We start from the raw sequence: 19,437 nt of genomic DNA on the forward strand, positions 1-19,437 counted from the left end.
AAGTGCACGATACAGTATTATTAAACGTAGTCACCTGCTGTATATTAGACCCTCAGAGCTTGCCCCTCCTCTAACTGAAAGACTGCACCCTTTGACCAGCACCATCGGATTAGTTCTGAGTATTTTTTAAGGCTGATGGCTATGATTCCATCTCTCATCTTTGCTTACATTCTATGATTCAGATCTGGGAAACCACGTAGGGAGGAAGTGCCTCCTCTTTGCATCTGACTTTGAGGGCTCATGGCATTTAAAAATAAAATTCTGAGGTTAAAGGTTTCAAAGCAAAGGAAGAAAGTAAACTGCTTTATTTAAAGGAAACTGCAGCATTGCAACAAGTTGCCACTGAATACCCATCCTTGTAGGTGAGATAAATAAACCCACATAGTGTAGGAGAGGGGGTGATGCAACAGCTCCTTCTTTGCAGCCCAGAAATATTTACACCAACCAAATTAAAAAAAAAAAAATCAGTCTTTAACAGAAATGTTCAAGCACATGGCACACACACGAATATAAAAATGGGTTTTTTTGCCTTTACAGTCAAGTGATTTAAAATTTAAAATATAGAAGTCTAACAGTGTTCTTCTGGAATGGATGCTTAAAGCTTAGTCAGCATTAAGATGGAGATTTACTCATAAATCCCATTAAAATGAAATTCCAAACAAGTTCTCTGAAAGGTAGTTTGAAGTTTGCAATTCCAAGGAAAATGTCAGAAATGACAGGCACACATCTTTAACCCTGAGGAGTTTCAGTGGCCTGCGGTGGAGAAACCTGATCTGTATGGGAGGAAGGGAAGAGCTGAGTTCCTTCTTTACACTAAAAAAGGTAGAGAGAAAGTAAAATAAGAAAAAATTTAAAATTATTAGGGTGAGAGAAAATAAAAGAAAGGTCTTGAACCTTTTCCCAACACCCTGCTTTGAATGTGAAGGTTCAGAATTCAATGCTGTCCTACAAAACCCACAGCTGCCTATGAGTGACACAGATGAGGTCTGTGAATACCACACACAAGAATTTCAGTGTAACTTTCCTTGAAAAGAAAACAAAGGGCTCTTTTCTTAAGCCTTTCAGAAAGCAAAGGGGAAAGGGGAGCAAAACTGTACAAGCCTCCTCCTGATTTGATGGACACTTAATTTTCCAAAGCATGATTCCCCCAGGCGGGACATGGAGAATTCTGTAAAACCCGTATTCGATGAAACCAGGACCATCTATCCCACCGGCCTCCTGCAAAAGCAAAACAAAGACAGAGCAGCCTCCTTGATAGTGGGGGCACCTCCTCCTGACTTCAAAGTGGGGACATATCTTCTTTTCTTGTTCTCTGGTCCCCCCTCCTCAATTCACAGTCCTCAAAACTGAGGAAAAACCCCTTGGAAATTGTAAACAAACCTCAAACCTGACACACACACACACACACGCACACACTCGCATGTGTGTGTGTGCGCACACACAGTGAAACAAAAGCAAACTGGAACAATCTCTCCATGCCTCTGTGGGTTCATTACCAGGTGTAAACTGAAGACTAAAGAAGAAAGGAATGACACAACTGAATTCATTTTATCCAGTTCTTTTATCTCCCTTTTCTTTATTCCTCTACCCTCACTGATGAACCCACTCAGGATCACAATAATCCCACTGTCAACTTCTCATTCTTTCTTTCAATAGCAGGTTTGTTTACCGTTTCATGGATTGTTCAGAGATGTTTTCTGTTTAAGCCCTTAAGACAAGTTTCTGCTTAAAACATGCACAATGAAGGGCAGCATGTGCATTCCGCTTCTCTCATTAACATAGTTCTGAGCAGCAGGTTAAGCATGGCCGGCCAGCGTCCCTCGAAAGCCTGGGTCCTCTTGTTGGTGTTGGTCCTAGCATGCAATTTTAGCTCTGCAGAATAGAAATTCTACAACCAACAAAGCCAAAGTCAGGTTCTGCTGCTAGAGATTTGTCCACAATGCACAAATCCATCCAGGGACGAAAACAAATATCCCAAGGAGTGGTCCACTTTGCAGTGAGTGGCTGCAGTGGGGTCTCTGACATGGCACAGCCCTCAGGGAGTGTCTCACAGCTTTGGATGGATACTGCTGCACACTTCAGACACCAAGCACTTTGACAGCTTTGATTTTTTCACAGCAAAGCTATAAAGGGATATGTGGCTCCTACTCAAGACGATATGCCAGGTGAATGTGTCTCCCCTTATCTTCCACTCACCCCAACTCAACCCATGCGCTCATTTAGGCAGACACCCTCTAGGAGAAGTCTTTTAGGTAACACATTTTTCTCGTCTTCTGGGGGGTCTCTTACTCCTAGGATGATTTCATCTGTCTGAAAAAAACACATTCTAAATTTTGATCCAGTATTTATATGGTATAGAAATACTTGGAAGAAATAAAAATATATGAATCTTGGGAAAAGCATTCTGAGAGACTCATCATCCTTCTTAAATGCCAATGCAAAAGGAACAGTTGTAGGTATCTATGTTATAACTCCTTTTTTCTTCCTGGTTAAGATCGGGTGGACAGGTGTATTTATAAAAAGAAGCAAATCCCAATGCTTATGATACGTCTGTAATTATGCCCAGGTAACAACTTCTGGATTTTCTTAGCCCTTTCCTTTCCTTTCCTTTCCTTTCCTTTCCTTTCCTTTCCTTTCCTTTCCTTTCCTTTCCTTTCCTTTCCTTTCTGGTACCAGCATTCTCAATCTCCCCCCAACCCTTAGTGAATAATGTACGATTTTAGCACTTTGAGCACTAAAGTGACAAAGATGTGAGTGTGTATGATTCCACCGATCTTAAAAAAGCCTACTTGCTAAGCAACATAAAATCCCAGCTTGCTCAGGAAGCCCAGCCCCAAGAGCAGGAAGAGGGTCATTCTGTGCCCAGGTTAGAAAGCCAGATTGCCAGTAAAAGGGAATGTCACATAAGTTAAAAATGATCATTAGGACCTATTCTTTTTCATTCTGAGCTTACAGAAAGAAAAGTAAAAAACACTCTAGTGTTTACAGTGGCAAACTTCTGGTTTTGGGGAAAAACAGCAGCTGAAGCTCATGGATGCAGATTCAGGAGGAAATTCTGTACCTAACAGCAGGTCACAAAAGCTACATTTATCACCTGCAGGGCCAATGGTGTCTGCAATGGAACCTGCAGCAAAGACTAAAGGTGTTTACCTTTGAAAACACGTCATGGCTTCGTGAAACCCACCTTCCAATCCAATCAGCCTTGAGACATGTTGTCTAGAAAAGTTTAATGCCCTGACTTATGACTTAATTTATATGCAAAGTTTTATAAATTAAATTTTCTTAAGTTATATTAAACTTTTATAAATTGTCTATAATAAGAAAAGAATTATATTTCGTAAAATCAGGGTCAAACTACAATTTTAATACGGATAGTTACAGAGTCTACAAGATTTGGAATATATGGAGTAATCAGCAATTAATTCTCACAGCTATGGTATGCAGTATAATCAGGTTCACACTCCAGTTTTACCTGTGAGGTAGCTAAAGCTGAGGACGGTTGGCAACAGCTAATTAAGATGCAGAGGCAGGATCTGAACAAAGGTCTCTGAGTATAACACCTGAGTCTTGTCTATCACGCATTCACACCCAAAAGTGACCTCTAGGGAGCTATGATACGAATCAGAGCGATGAGAGATATGAGCATTCTTTCAACAATAAATAGAGAGGAGAAAGAGAAAGTAGTGCTACCAAGGTTGAAATAGTTAAGAAAATAACATCAGAAAACATAAAAATGCTAACAGAATAGACTGAAATAACATTAAGCCAAAAAGAAAAATGAAACACTCAAATATTTCAGAGCATATAGCAAATAATAAACCCAGCAAGATTCATGATAAAGAAAAAGGAAATCCAAAATTTCAAACTGTTTTATAAAAGCAATACAGGAAACATCTCTAGAAGCATTTTGTGCAGGTATGCATTGCAAATACCCAGAACTGGAAACTTCCTAAATGTCAGACTTTAGTTAGATGCTAGATAGGTTGTCCTCAAAAAACAATGCTCGAAAAATTCAAGTGGGATTTGGCTGGAAAAGACAGGTACACCAACGCGAATGGAGATAGGTGCTTTAGGTGCCTCTAGAATAGGGCAGGTTTTCACAACAGGAACGGCTGTATTCTGGTTGAGCTCTCCTAGTCCTCTCACTTACTAATGTTCCTGGAGAAATGGAAAATTTAATTTTAGATCTTTAGAATACCAGGCAAACCCAGGTGAATAGCAACTTCAGGGTTTCATTTTTATTTTTATTTTTTTGTCATTTTAGTTTGTTTTCCTTTTTCTGCCAGAAAGTAGCTAGTGCAGAAACAATCACAAGAAATTTGACTTATAAATGAAAAGAATGAAAACAGAACTCTGGAAGCATGACAGAATGAGGCTTTGCCAAGGAGGACAATTCTGGGTCTACAACATTTAGGTAGCACTGTCTTTGTGCCGGCCCATGTGCTGGCTGTGGGAACTCAAGGTCAAAGAAGATGTGAGGGGCACCTTCTAGAACTCAGATCTCTCACGGCAGGGAGCTGAGCAGTTGACTGTTATCAAAACACAGCCCTTCTCATGTCTAGCAAATTTATTCCACTGACTGAAGGAATAAAACAGGCAAAGAGAACAAATGAACAGGAACAGGAGAATTTAACTACTGTGAGATTAAGGAAGACACAAGGAAGAGTAAGAATCAATTGGGCAGTAAATTGTGCCGCAGAGGACAGCACCCTTGCACACTGAGTGATACAAAAAGGAAGCCATGCTGGAGATCAAAACTCAATTTTCTGCAGATTTGCAAAGAGGCTGTGAGAGAAGAGGAAGGGTGGCAAAAGTGCCAGCAACCACACTCAATTATATCTGAGCTAGATTTTTGTGCAGACTTAGTGGACAGTCTTGATGGTTAGTGTGAATCAAGTACCAGGAAAAAATAAGACAAAGAATTTTGGGAAAGCAAATTTTAGAGATGACCATGGGGCAAATGACTACTTTATACCAATCCATTCAGCAAATATTTTTGTTTGTTTGTTTTAGTTTTTGAGGGACGGTGTTGCTATGTAGTTCATTTCAGTCTGGACTTTAACTCACTGTGTAGCCCAGGCTGGCCTCAAACTCATGGGAATCCTCCTGCCTCAGTTTCCTGAGTGCTGGGATTACAAGCAGGCACCAGCATGCCGGGACATTCAACAAATGTTTATTGAGCATCTAATAGGAAACCTGTTCTAGGATAGTCAGACTTCATTCCTGCCCTCAAGCAATTCACTGTCTCAGAAAAAAACATAAATATGATACAATGCAAAAAATACATTTTTAATAGAGGCATCTACAAAGGGGTGGGAGGGAAAAAGGTAAAATCGGCAGCATTTGATGACTGGAATAAGAAAGAGAGAGGATATCAAAAGAACACATTTTAATAAATGTTTCTGGAATTAATTACTGTGCTAATTAATGAGACCAATAACACTGCTGATACTGAAATGTTCAATTCTCCACACTGTCACTTTAAGTCATACATTTTGGAAAAACTAAACAGAAATTAAACAACTCTATTCTTATCACTGAAAAAAAGTGACTTAATTCCCCTAGGGCAAAGGAACAAAGACTGGAGGAAGAGGATGATGAGTTAAAACAAAAAGAAACAGAGGGTGGGGTAGCTTGTGTAAGGCACACTTTAAAATCGCCAACTTCTAAAATAGTATGGAAAATACAAAATATAGTACAGTGGTACCTTGGTTCATAAACATTTCTGTTCACGAACAATTTGGTTCAGGAACAGAAGTGTTTTGCAAAATTTTGCTTCTGTTTGCAAACTCTGCATCCGATGATGAACATAACTCTGGCCCTCTTCCCCAGAATCGTGGAATGAAGTAAGTTTGTGAACCGAGGTACCACTGTAATGCATGGATTGTAATTTTCTTCAGAAAAGCAGACTATTTAGGAACTAAATATTGGTAGCATGAGCAATACAAACTATTCTCTCTAGTCAAGAAACTACAGCCGGGGATTTAGCTCAGTGATACCGCTGCCTGCCTTGTAAGTGCAAGGTCCTGAGTTCGATCCCTGGTACAAAGAAAAGAAAAGGAAAAAAAAGAAAGAAACTACAGAAAGTTTGAGAGAACCACACTAATAATGACATGAGAGCAGCTAAAGATATACTTTAATCATTAGCCAGAAAACTTTTGGAATGGCATGAAACTTCTATTATACAACTGCCTATAAACTTAGGCAAAGGTCAAAAATAATTCAAGTATCTTTGTGTATGTGACAGTTACCTGGGAATATGCAATGAACAGAGAAATCTGCTGCAGTGGGAAACTCGATGAGCTTTGCAATGACCCAAGTCCTTCATCAAAGGCTGAGACACTGCTTCCAGCTTTACGTCTGATGGATGTTTCAAACCCACCCGACACATTAAAAACTTTAATTTTGCCCCAAACATCCTTTTCCATTCTGCATGTTAGTGGCTGCTTTTGTTCAAAATCAGATTGTGAGGTTCTTCATTCAAGTCGCCAGCCTTCTCCCTTTCCTGTGGCAGTACATTTAACCATGTGCTAGAGAAATAGCCTATGATCCAACATCACTCATTTTTCTCTCCATGCCCCTGTCACCTGGTCTTCCTCTTAAAATCTACTCTAGTTGGGCCAAAGTACATAACAAAAACACTTATGTAATTACGATAAAATGATGCACTCCTGCCGAATAAAGTCTCCATCCCTTACATCAGCACATACAGATCGTCAGTCTGGTTCATGTCTATATCCTCCTTTCTAGATAGCTTCCAATAACTTGCATATTTCACATATTTCATCATTCATGGTCCATACTCAGGGCTATTTGCTGCTTTTCCTCTTTCCTTTCCCTGGAAAATTCCTACCCATCCTTCAAAATTCAGCTGAAATGTCATCTCTGTGAAGATTTTCCCCAACAATCCAAATAGAACTCTGTTCTCCTCTATGTTTTGCCAACGTATACACATCGTGATTCTTTCCCTTATCTCATTATACCTTATATTACATTTATATTGCATGTCATCTTAAGTAACTTTCACCAACACACTTGACCAGACTAATGGCCGAGGCCTTAGAACATCCTGACCAGGGAAGACCAATGGCAACAATGTTGGCCGGGCTGGTGTCGGTACCAATCTCTAGCAGGTCCATCCATTTCTGATTTCAGCAGTTGAGTTAATGCAACAAAGAATCAATTTTATTTGCTCCCAAAACTTCTTTATATGGTTATATTTGTTACTGGGCTTACTCAATATAATTAATATCCAATAAGATGATGAAATACGGGTGTAAAAAGTTATCTTTAAAAAAAATTCTTTTATTGGTACATTTTAGGTATACAACACATTTACATTTCGCATTGGGGTAAAAAGATATTTCTAAGAAAGCTGCATTGAATTCTTTGAAAAGGCTTGATAAAGTCAAGTTACTAAAAACACTGTCAAAATTATGTTTTGGTGAGACCTCCTTTAAACGACTAAAAACAAAAGTCTAGAAGAACTGTGTTTTAATGTTTAAGTTTTCATTCCACTTAAAGGAAATTGAAACTAGAAGTACCACATGATGCAACTAGGTGAATATGAGTCATGTAAGAGTGAAAACGGGACTCTGATTAAAGGATTCAATTTCAGCTACATGGGAGTGACTCTATGTTACAGTCCTGGAGGAACATATCTACATTTTAAGTGAAAATAAAATGCTTAAGGTGTTTTAAAGAAAGGATTCTCTGACTAAGATGCCATTACCAAAAAAAGAGAAAATAAGTGATTTTTTTAAGGATCTGGAAAAACTGGAATCTTTGTGTGCTCTTATTGAAAATGGAAAATGGTGTAGCCACAGTGGAAAACAGTGTGGAGAATACTTAAATAATGGACATTGAAAATAAGATATGATCCAGCAATCCTATTTCTGGGTATTCACCCAAAGGATTGAAATTAGTTTCTTGAAGAGATAACTGCACCCCCATGTTCACTGCAACATTACTTACAATAGCTAAGAGGGAGAAACAACTTAAATGTCTCCAATAGAAAAATGGAAAAAGAGAATAAACATACATAATAGAGTATTACTCAACCTTAAAAACATAGATGAAACTTGAGAATATTATGCTAAGAGAAGTAAGACAGTTGTAAAAGGACAAATCTTACATGATTCCACCCTATGAGGTACCTAGAGTAGTCAAACTCATAGAGACAAAGTAGAATAGGGGTTGCCATTGGTTATGGGAAGAGAAGTTGGAACACTGTCATTCAGTGGATCTAGAATTATATCGATGGAACTAGAATTACAGTTAAGTAAGACAAAAATGTTCTAGTAATCTGCTACACAATAATGTGCATATAGTTAACATGTATGTTTAAAATTTGATAGAAGGGTAGACACTTCATACTGTGTTTTCCTACCACAACATTTTTTTCAATATCTTTAGATAAGATAATCTGTTAGGTTGTTTTTAAACCTAATACACTGTAATTGTCATTACAATTAATTATGATACCTAGGATAATGTTTGCTGGGTTGAATTTGTGAGCAACTGTGGCGATATATATATGGTATTGTTTCTGCCTATTTAAAACATAATGTAAGTTGCACGAGGGCAAGGATTTTTGCTGCTTTTATCATTGAAGTATCTCAAGTGCCTAAAAGTGCCTGGAAAGGTATTTAAGAAAACGACCCCCACACACACCTTTTTTAAGTTCAAAAAAGCACACTGCATAAAACTGTCAAGATGAGTCACAGACTCAAGAAGTCTACTTGTTTAGGGCCGAGAATTTAGCTCAGTGGTTCTACTGCCTGCCTCTCAAGCACAAGGTCCTGACTTTGATCTCTCGTACCAAAAAAAAAAAAAGTTCTTCTTGAATAAATCTACTTCTTTAAAAATATTTCTTATGATCTATCTGAATTATACTATGTACCTTGATTTTACATTCTTTCTCAAGATTCTTGTTCATTTTGTGCTACTAACACTGAATAAAATACGGCATCCAGAACAACAGCAAAAACTACAAATCACCAATGCAACTTTCCAATTATTTCCTTTGAAGATCCTAAAAAATGTCCTCTATCTATGGATTACTGCAAAAGAAAACTGTTAAAAGTTAAGCTTTAGAATGCAACTCATTTAAATTCCTTCTGGATAGTGTCTAAGGAGGAATATAAATCTTCAGAGGCAGTTACATTATTTTATTTCCTTCTTCTGGTTATGCCTTGAAAATCTCCAGGCCAAGGACTCTGGCACCTCCTAGTCTTCTATCATTAGGGGAGCTCTCTGGCCTGGACACACAAGATTATGCACAATGGCCGGGGGACAATGGACACTGGATGACTATATATAGGAATCTGGGCTTGGTTGTCATGGAGGCAAATGGAAAAACAAACGCCTAGTCCTGAAAATAAAGTGGAGGCCAAACTTGAAGGAAACACACACTGAAAACTTCCTGTCATTCTGATGAGTAAAAACAAAACCTTGAAATATGATCAGGGAGTAGATGACAAAAAAAACCAAAAGAAAAATTAGTCTCCAAAACTATAAAAACGGCAAAAAATGTTCACTCTTTTTATTTCTGAGATAGTTTCCTACCCTACTTCAGTTTGCTGAGTTTCTCAAAGGCCTTATTTTGTATGCAGCTTCATGCTGTCACACACACTGTATTTTGGTGGAATCAAGGTAGATCTGACCTAAAACAAAGAGGGTTCCTGAACTTTCAAATGACTAGGTCTTGTATTTCGAGATAGGTCCATTTGATTTTTCTGCATTTTTTTCTCAATGTCATTACCATTCACTTAGTCGACAACATCAGCACAGATCATTCATTCATTTCTCTTTTGTTCTACACATTCAATAAATCAAAAAAGTATTGTTGGTTCAACCTCCTAGAAAGCTCCTTCTCTGTGATCCATTACTAGGCTGCTGCTTATGTTCAAGCTCTCACGGTTCCTCATGTGATTTTCTGCAAAATGCTCCCAACTGGCTTTCTGTTTTCTAGTTCTTTTCCCCCTAATATTCCTTTTTAGTTTAAAATGCAAATATGATCATGATACTCACTGCTTCTTACAAGAAAAAGTCTAGATGCTGACCTGTAACGTTCAGCTGTTCTTGATCTTTCCCGACCTATTCTACCCCAAACCCACAGTGTACTTAATGCCAGCCAATAGAAGGTTTCTGCAACATTTTTTTTTTTTGTCTTTTGGTACCGAGGATCGAACCCGGGTTCTTGCACTTGCACAGCAGGCAGCGAAACCACTGAGCTAAATCCCCAGCCTGCAGCAGAAGGTTTCTGATATTCACTTTCTGGCCATATCCTTAGACATTTCAGCCTGGAGTACTCTTACTAATCTATCAAAATGAACTCAATTCAAATTTTCTGTCACTATAAAAATTTTCCTGGATATACTTATTCAGTTCCCCTCTCACTCTCTCCCACTAATACTCATCATGCTATATTGAGATTAATTTATTTTATCCTTACCAGTCTGCAATCTCTTTGAAAGTAGGCTACCCATACTTGTATTCATCTATTTGTAACATTTTTAAACTTTTTAAAATTTGACATCCCCTAGCTTAGCTCAGGGTGTGTCCTAAGAAAAATGCTCAATAATGTCAAAGAGTTCATACTGAACACCGAGGTCTGGAAAACTCAGATTTAAAAGGAAAACCCAACTGACCAAAGGATGTTCTCTTGGACACTAAGTTTAATTGATCCTTTCCGCTAAAACACTGACTCACTTTTACGGAAATAAACCTAGATTGTTTTGTATAGTTGGGGGCATTCATATTTGGTGCATATATATTTATGATTGTCATCTCTTCCTCTTGGACTGTTCCTTTCACAAGGATGTAAGTGATCATCTTTGTCTCTCTTAGCTTTGGTTTGAAATCTACTTTGTCTGCAAATAAAATTACTACCCCTGCTTTTTGCTGGGTTCCTGTGGCATGGAGGACTATTTTCAATCCTTTTACTTTCAGTCTATATATTTCTTTTGGAGTTAGGAGTGTTTCTTGTATATAGCATATTGTTGGATTTTGCTTCTTAATCCATTCTGTCAGTCTGTTTCTTTTGATTAGTGAATTGAGATCATTAACATTGATAGTTATAATTGTGAGATATTGATTCATCCTTGTCATGATGTTTTACTGTTGTTGGCTTATTTCTTGTTTTTTTTCCCCCTTTCCCTTTAGTCTCTTACCTTGCCTAGTAGCGTCCCTCTGTTGGGCCTCATAGAGTTGTGATCTTCATTGTCTTTTTCTAGGATATTGCTCAGGATTGTCTGGAGTGCTGATTTGGTGTTCATGAAATTTTTCAGGGATTCTTTGTCATGAAAGTATCAAATTTCCCCACTGATTTTGAAAGATAATTTTGCAGGATATAGCAGTCTAGGTTGGAAGTTATTTTCTTTTAGGGCTTGAAATACTTGACTCCAGGCTCTCCTTGATTTGAGGGTTTGTGTTGAAAAATCTGCCATGATTCTGATGGGCTTTCCTTCATAGGTGATTTGTTTCTAAACCTAGATTGTTTTAAATTACCTGAAAAATGGCTTCTGAAAATTGAAACTTCAGAGCAGCAGAATTCAGCATTCATGGCCATCCCAAGAAGCATTAATTTCTAGTTCTGACCCCAATCACTAATGAGTCTACACCCTGAGACAGATGATGTCAATCCTCCAGAAACCACTTTACATGATCCCACAGGCAGGTGTCTCTTCTGTCTTTTTTTCATCATTGGTAGATGCAGATGTTTGGGAGATGGTCTGGTGTAACAGACAAGGTGGATTTAGTAAACTATGACTTTGCAATAGTCAGTGCCAACATTATGCCAACAGAGCCCTTGGCAGTCTAGGAGAAGGTATTACTGGATTAGTTATGGTATTTAGAACTACATTTTCTCTGTATATAATGTTTTACCAATTTTCCTTCATCAGGAATGCACTCTCATTCTAGGAATGTAACATGCAGGCAATTCATTTTGCCTAAGGATTTGTGGTGGCTCAGGAAAGCAGAGATGGGAGAGTCGCCCCCAGCACAGAGGAGCTGAACCATCTGGGCCACCATACCATGGCCCCCGGCACTGAAGTGAGTCATGCCTGCACCAGGAGCACACATCCCCTCCAACCCTGAAATGAGAAGACACACAAATCTCAAAACCAGACCCCCAAATCGCCTAAAGTAACCCGAAAGGAAAACGAGATGGAACAATCTGATACTGAACCATCTGGACTCCCTGAACTGGCAACAAAAGAAAATCTGGAAAAAATGAAATCAGAAATAATTTCTCACATAACAGCAGAGATTGTGCCCATAGTGCAAGACATGATTAATAAGTCTAGAGAGGACACAGAAAAAAAAATAGAGGAGCTGAGGAACATGATGGAATATCAACACTGGAAACAAATGGAATCCATAGAACAGATGCAAACAGATTTCCAGGAGATTAAACACTCCATAGAAAGTTTACACAGGAGAATGAGACAATATGGGGACAGAATTTCAGATATAGAAGATAAGATTGCAATTAGTGACCAGGTAAAGAAAACTTGCTTTAAAATAATAAGGGACCATGAGAAATCAATCCAGCAGCTGCTAGATAATGCATAGAAGAATAACATAAGACACATTGGAGTCAATGAAGAAACAGGAGAGAGAGCAGACAATATAAAAAAACTGTTAACAGAAGTAATGGCAGAAAACTTCCCAAGCAGGGGAAAAGAACTTGAAATACAGATAAGTGAGGCACATAGGACTCCAACTAGCCTTGATCAAAAAAAAAATCTACACATAGGCATATAATTGTTAAGATTCCAGAAACCAAACAGAAGAACAAAATTTTTCAAGCAGTTAGGGAAAAGAAACAAATCACATACAAAGGAAAGCCCATCAAAATCATAGCAGACTTCTCAATGCAAACCCTCAAGGCAAGAAGAGCTTGGAGTGACGTATTTTAAGCCCTAAAGGAAAGCAGCCTCCAATCCAGGTTGATGTACCCTGCAAAAGCATCTTTCAAAATTGATGAAGAAATAAGATACTTTTATGACAAAGAGCATCTTAGGAACATCATGAATACCAAACCAGCACTCGAAAAATTTTTAGATAATATCCTAGGAAAAGACAATGAGGATCACAACCCCAGGATCCCCATCAGAATGAATCCATTGGACACAACAAGAAATTAAAGGTAAAGGGGGAGAATCCAACAGAAAGAAGAAGTCATGACAATGGTAAGTCAATGCGTATCAGTTATGACCATCAATGTTGATGATCTCAGTTTACTAATCAAAAGAAATAGACTGGCAGAATGGGTCAAGAAGCAAGATCCAACAATATGCTGCATACAAGAAACACACTTCATTCAAAAAGAAACCATAGACTGAAAATTAAAGAGTGGAAAACAATACTCCATGTGACAGGAACCTCCCCAAAGCCAGGAGTAGCTATCGTCTTTGCAGATCAAGTGCATTTCAAATCAACACTGATTAAGAGACAAAGATGGACATTACATCCTTGTAAAGGGAACAATCCAACAGGAAGAGATGACAATCATAACCATATATGCACGAAACACTAGTGTGCCCAACTATATAAAAGAAATGCTAAAGGACATGAAAAATCAAATAAGCACTAATATAATAGTAGTGGGGGACCTCAATTACCCCACTGTCACAAATAGAGAGATCAACTAGACAAAAAAAAGCAAAGAAATACTAGAATTCAATCAAACTCCTGAAGAAATGAACTTAACAGATGTTTACAGAGTGTTCCACCTTACAAAATCAGAAAACACATTCTTTTCAGCTGCATGTGGGTCATTCTCCAAAATAGACCACATACTCGCTCATAGAATATGTTTAAGTAAGTGCAAAGGAATTGAAGTTATCCCCTGTATATTATCAGACCACAGTGTGAAGAAATTGGAGATCAATAGCAAAAGAATTTTATAAACACATGGAAATTGAACAACACACTTCTGAATAACCAATGGGTCACAGTAGAAATTAAAGAAATTAGACAGTTCCTTAAATTAAATGACAATGACAATACAACATAATGGAATGAATGGGACACAATGAAAGCAGTCTTCCGAGGGAAATTCACAGCAGTGAATATTCATATTAGGAAAATAGTGAGCCCGATTAAATGACCTGATCCTGAACCTCAAGCTTCTAGAAAAAGAAGAACTGGACAAACCCAAAGATCATAGGAGGGAGGAAATTATAAAGATCAGAGCAGAAATCAATGCAATGGAGACAAAGAGAATGACACAAAAAATCAATGAAGCCAAGAGTTGGTTCTTCGAAAGAATCAACAAAATTGAGAAAGCCTTAGTCAACCTCATCAAAAAAAGGAAAGAAAAGGCCCAAATCCATGCAATTAGGAATGAAAAGGGTGAAATTACAATGGACCCAGCAGAAATCCAGATGATCATCAATACCTACTTCCAGAACCTATATCCAATTAAATGGAAAACACAGAAGAAATGGACAGATTCCTAGATACTATGAAGTACCAAAGTTGAACAAAGAAGACCAAAGAATTCTCAAGAACCCAATATCAATCAATGAAATTGAAAATGTAATTAAAAACTTACCAGCTAAGAAAAGCCCAGGTCCTGATGGTTTCATTGCTGAATTCTACAAGACATTTAGAGAGGACCTACTGCCACTACTGTTTAAACTCTTCAATTAAATTGGAAAGGGAAGCAATACTCCCGAATTCATTCCTGGAAGCAAGCATCACCTTGATTCCCAAAGCAGAGAAAGACCCAACCGAAAAGGAGAACTATAGGTCAATCTCACTAATGAACATAGATGCAAAAATCCTTAATAAGATAATGGCAAACAGAATGCAGAAGATCATCAAGAAGATCATACACCCTGATCAAGTGGGATTCATCCCAGGGATGCAGGGATGGTTCAACATACGCAAATCAATCAATGTAATACACTACATCAATAGAGCCAAGGATAAAAACCATATGATCATCTCAATAGACACAGAAAAAGCCTTTGACAAAATCCAACATGCATTTATGATAAAAACCCTACAAAAAATTGGAATAGATGGTCTCTACCTCAATCTGATAAAAGCCATCTATGAAAAATCAACAGCTAATATCAAACTAAATGGTCAAAAACTGAAATCCTTCACAGCAAAGTCAGGAACAAGACAAGGATGTCCACTATCACCACTCTTGTTCAATATAGTTCTGTAAACATTAGCCATGGCAATTAGACAAGAGAATGAAATAAAATGAATAAAGATAAATGAAGAAGACAAATTGTCATTACTTGGAGATGACATGATACTCTATAGAGAAGTCTCCAAGACCCACACCAAAAGTCTTCTAGACTTACTAACCAAATTCAGTAAAGTAGCTGGATACAAGGTCAACACACAAAAATCAATAGCTTTCCTCTACAGGAACAACAGACTCACTGAGAGAGAAACAGGGCAAATCATTCCTTTCACAATAGCATCCAAAAAACTGAAATACCTAGGAATCAGCCTAACAAAAGAAATCAAAGATCTCTTCTCTGAAAAGTATAACATTCTGAAAAGAGAGATTGAAGATGATATCAGAAAATGGAAAGACATCCCTTGGTCCTGGGTTGGAAGAATCAACATAGTGAAAATGGCCATACTTTCAAAACTGCTATATAGACTCAATGCAATCCCAATTGAAATCCCAGCAGAATACTTTCACAGACCTTGAGAAAACAATCCAAAAATTCATTTGAAATACGAAGAGACCTAGAATAGCAAAAGCAATTCTCGGCAACAGAGACATGGCAGGTGGTATCACAACCCCCAACTTGAAACTATACTACAAAGCTACTGTGATTAAAAACAGCATGGTAATGGCAAAGAAACAGACTTGAGGACCAGTGGAACAGATTAGAAGATGCCAAAACAACTCCAGACACACTCCTCCACCTTTATCTTCGACAAAGGAGCCAACCATCCTCACTGGAGGAAAGCCTCTTTAATAAATAGTGCTGGAAAAACTGAGTTTCAACTTGCCAAAGATTAAAACTAGATTTGTATCTCTCACCATGAACTAAGCTAAAATCAAAATGGATTAAAGATCTAAATATTAAAACAGAAACGCTGAATCAGGTGGAACAGAGGATAGGTAGAACTCTTGAAGACATCAGTATAGGAAAAGATTTTATGAACAAAACCTCAGTTGCCTGTGAACTAGCACAAACAATCAACAAATGGGATCTCTTCTTATTAAAAAGTTTCTGCACAGCAAGAGAAACTATCAACAGTGTGAAGAGACAACCCACAATCTGGCAAAAAATTTTTGCCTGCTCTTTCTCAGAGAAAGGTCTACTATCTCAAATCTATAAAGAACTTAAAAAATCCGACCTCCCTAATTTAAAGACCCAATCCAAAAATGGGCATCTGAAATGAGCAGACAATTCTCAGACAAAGAAGTAAAAGCAGCAAATAAACATGAAAAAATGCTCAACATCACTGGTCCTTTGAGAGATGCAGATGAAAACAATGCTGAGATTCTACCTCGCCCCAGAAAGAATGGCTGCTATCAAGAAATCAACCAATAACAAATGTTATTGGATTGTGGAGGAGAAAGAAACCTTTCTTTCTCCATTGAGTTGTGGGGAGAAAGGAACCCTTCTCCATTGTTGGTGGGATTGCAAACTGGTGCAACCACTGTGGAAATCAGTATGGAGATACCTCAAAGAACTAGGACTGGAAGTCCCATTTGACCTAGCTATTCCCCTGCTGGGATCTTCCCCAGAGAATTAAAAGAATCATACCACAGTGATATATGTGCAACCATGTTCACAGCAGCACAGTTTGTAATAGCTAAAACTTGGAAGCATCCCAATTGCCCATCAACTGGAAACTGGATAAAGAAAATGTGGTTTTTTAATAAAATAGAGTACTACTCAGCCATAAAAAATGAGAAATTAGAGACATTTATATCTAAGTGGATGCACATTGAGGCGATACTTGTAAGTGAAATAAGTAGGACACATGTGTAAATACTGAATAGTTTCTGTAGTGTGAGAAACTGAAAGTGTAAATAAGGACTAAAAGGTATTACAGATAATGTGAAATAGGAAGAAAAGGGGCAAAGGGGAAGGGGAAGTAGGAGGAGTAGGGGAAGGTAAAGAAGGGAATGGAATTAATATGAGAAAATGAAAAAAAAATGGAAACAAAGTCTTTATAAATAGGGAGGGATGGAGGGGTTGAAGGGAAGGCAGGGGAAGGGGAAAAAATAAAAACCAAGAGAGATTATGTAAAGGTGCAAATTTCCAATGATGAATGTCATTATAGTGTATACCTAAAATGTACCAATAAACCTAATGAAAAAAGAAAAAAAGCTGAGATGGTTTCATGTGACCTAGACAGTTGATGGAGTAACAGGAATATAACCTGGGGCTCCTGAATGCCCCAGTTTTAAAAAAACGTGTTCTTTTTCTGCCAGAGTCATTAGAAAACATTGTAGGCATTCCTTCTGCATTAAACTGTAACACAAAGCCTGCATTCTTAAAAACCTCCCTTGATATAGGTTGGAAATTTTCCGGGAAACAAATGAATGTGTGGTGAAGGAGACTTTCATAATGTTTTTCGGAGGAAACGCTGGGTGGCATCTGCCATTGTTAATTGAGACGCTCTTACAGTACAAATGCATAATTCACCTGTGACTCTTTTGAATTGTGTGACGAGGAAGTCATGTTTCCTGCTGTTCATTTAGATCATATAGATGTCTTTACCACACTGAAAGATCCAACGAAAGGCACTGAGTACAAAAGCCTCTTTATAGACATGACTTGGCCTCAACCATAGAGAGCTTGCAAGTGACCTCAGATGGTATTTTGAGCTCACAGGCTGTGGGCAAAGCCATGGAGCTTCCTCAAGACTTGACTGGCAGGAAGATGCCTACTGACTTCAAGGAGTTGGTCACAATGTGCAGCAGGCTGTGAACAGTGCTGTGACAGCTCAGACAGGAAGCTATTGTGGAGATTTCTTAAAAGATTAATCAAAAAGAAAGAGCATATCTGCATATAAACATATCTATTTAGATACATGTAGAGCTCTAAGTGATAGTATGGAAGTCAGGTGAGAAAGGCAATAATTGATTAAGAACAGGAATGAGCAGCCACACTTCAAAGCACAAAGCTATTCTAGAATTGTCCCCAAGCTGGAGTTTCTGAACCAACAAACGCAGGGGGTTTCTTACCCTTCTTACTCTTTTCTTTTATTTTCACCCATTCCCATGCAGTGTAAGATAATCTTCACTCTGGGTTAAATTATATTTTTAATCACCATTAAAGTGGTAGTTTCTTCTGTTAAGACAGCTTCTCCACCCACTCAATGCTCACCCCCAGTGATACTGCCCAGATTACAGTGTGTTCTGGTGTTAGGTGTGAACCTCCAAAACCCTGGGAAGACCAGACAGTGAGACCCAAGTGCACCTTTCATGGTCTTAACTGCTTTACATTTAGAGACTGTGTTAAGGGGTTTTTAAAACAAAAGGCTGTTTCCTGAGCTGTCTCTTGCTGGGTATGGTGGTGCATGACTGTAATCCCAGTGCTCAGAAGGCTGGGACAGGAGGATCACTGTAAGTTCAAGGCTACCTTGGGCTATATGGCGTGACCCTGTGTCAAAACTAAAACAAAATACAATACAATACGATACGATACAATACAATACAATACAATACAATACAATACAATACAATACAATACAATGGTCTCTTGTTGATCTTCACTATGATCTTATGGAATTATTGCTTCCCATTTTATAGATGGAGAAACTGAGGAGGCAAATAAGAAACAGTTTTTGGCTCTCTAATGAGCGCTTACAAGTCTTCAGATAGAGAGTTCCAAGCAAGGAGACCTCTGGCTCCTCATTTGCCAAAGGGCAAAGGTAAGAAGGACAACTTCATATTAAACTAACCGTGGAGTCCAGTGACTGACACACAAGTCCACAGCAGTTAAAGCTTATGCCTTATAGAAGTTGCAGTGAATGATAGTTTTGATAGACTGTTTTCTACAGACAACAGAAGCTGTGCTCCTTAACAGGACTAGAGGATCCAGTAGAGGGGGGAACCTCTTACACTGCTGTACACATATGTAACATCCACCCCAGCTCTAGGCACAAGGGAGATGCTTGCAGCTCCTTCCTGACTAGTTGATTCTTAGCAAAACCAAATGCACAGCTTCTGCTTAGAGCAGTTTGTTGGCTAATGTTGCAGAAAGAGATAGCTGGGCAGGGGTTAGGGGGATACAACACTAACTGTGGGGCCTGAACGGAGTTTAAAGGTAGGGTTTGACTTGGAGAACATCACAGATGAAATGATTTGTCCCTTTTTGTCAGATAACAATGCACACAGAATGGCTGAAAATCAACTTTCTACAAAATGGCCTGTCAGAGCAAATTTAATTCCCAAGCTATAGTGGCATTCCTGACAACTATTCTGAG

The 19,437-nt window shown here is 38.3% G+C and overlaps 1 protein-coding gene across 10 annotated transcripts in view; it reads right to left on the minus strand.

Moving 5' to 3' along the window:
• Znf462 (zinc finger protein 462) overlaps positions 1-19,437 on the minus strand; it is a 160,789-nt gene that overhangs the window by 37,060 nt on the left and 104,292 nt on the right. The gene's annotated exons all lie outside the window — the stretch shown is intronic.

The sequence above is a fragment of the Heterocephalus glaber genome, unplaced genomic scaffold, assembly GCF_053883595.1.
Source record: "Heterocephalus glaber isolate CG9 unplaced genomic scaffold, H.glaber_assembly_v1.0 deba00001481, whole genome shotgun sequence".
Classification (NCBI taxonomy): domain Eukaryota; kingdom Metazoa; phylum Chordata; class Mammalia; order Rodentia; family Bathyergidae; genus Heterocephalus; species Heterocephalus glaber.